This window comes from Protobothrops mucrosquamatus, unplaced genomic scaffold, assembly GCF_001527695.2.
Source record: "Protobothrops mucrosquamatus isolate PMUCROS unplaced genomic scaffold, P.Mucros_1.0 scaffold1345, whole genome shotgun sequence".
Taxonomy (NCBI): Eukaryota; Metazoa; Chordata; class Lepidosauria; order Squamata; family Viperidae; genus Protobothrops; species Protobothrops mucrosquamatus.
This window is the reverse complement of record NW_015387541.1, coordinates 15841-17088: the sequence shown is the minus strand read 5'-3', so window position 1 is coordinate 17088 and position 1248 is coordinate 15841.

Genomic DNA, 1248 nt, shown 5'->3' with positions numbered 1-1248 from the left:
GCTAGGTTGCTTCTCTCCTTGATTAGTTTCCATCCGTTGCTTCTTGTCCTGCCTTCAGGCACCTTGGAAAATAGCTTGACTCCCTCTTCTTTGTGGTAGCCCCTGAGATATTGGAATACTGCTATCATGTCACCCCTCATCCTTCTCTTCATATTAAACTAGACATACCCAATTCCAGCAGCCGTTCCTTATATGCTTTAGCCTCCAGTCCCCTAATCATCTTTGTTGCTCTTCTCTGTACTCTTTCTAGAGTCTCAACATCTTTTTTACATCATGGTGACCAAAACTGGATGCAGTATTCGAAGTGTGGCCTTACCAAGGCATTGTAAAGAGGTATTAATACTTCACGTGATCTTGATTCTATCCCTCTATTAATGCAGCCTAGCACTGTGTTGGCCTTTTTGGCAGCTGCAGCACACTGCAGGCTCATATTTAAGTGATTGTCCACTAGGACTCCGAGGTCCCTCTCACAGTTACTACTATTGAGCAAGGTACCCCCTATACTATACCTGTACATTTGGTTTTTCTTACCTAAATGTAGAACCTTACTTTTTTCACCATTGAATTTCATTTTGTTAGATAGCGCCCAGTGTTCAAGTCTGTCCAGATTCTCCTGTATCCTAAGCCTGTCTTCTGGAGTGTTGGCTATTCCTGCCAGCTTGGTGTTGTCTGCAAATTTTGATGACTTCCCCATCTATCCCCTCGTCCAAATCGTTGATGAAGATGTTGAAGAGCACTGGGCCCAGAACAGAGCCTTGAGGCACCCCACTACACACTTCCCTCTATGTAGATGCGGTTCCATTGAGGACCACACGTTGAGTACGGCCGGTCAGCCAGCTACGGATCCATCTGGTGGTGATGCTGTCTAACCCACATTTTTCTATCTTATCAAGTAGTAGGTTGTGATCTACTTTATCAAATGCCTTACTGAAGTCCAAATAAATTATATCCACAGCATTCCTCTGATCCACTAATTTTGTCACTTGGTCAAAGAATGCAATAAGATTTGTCTGGCATGATCTATTTTTGACAAACCCATGTTGGCTTTTAGTAATGACTTTGTTTGCCTCTAGGTGTTCACTGATTCGTTGTTTGATTATCTTTTCCAGGATCTTCCCAGGTATTGAGGTCAGGCTGATAGGTGTGTAATTTCCTGGGTCCATTTTTTTTCCTTTTTTTGAAGATGGGAACTACAGCTCTTTTCCAGTCCCCCGGTAGTTCCCCAGTGCTCCAGGATCTTTATATGGA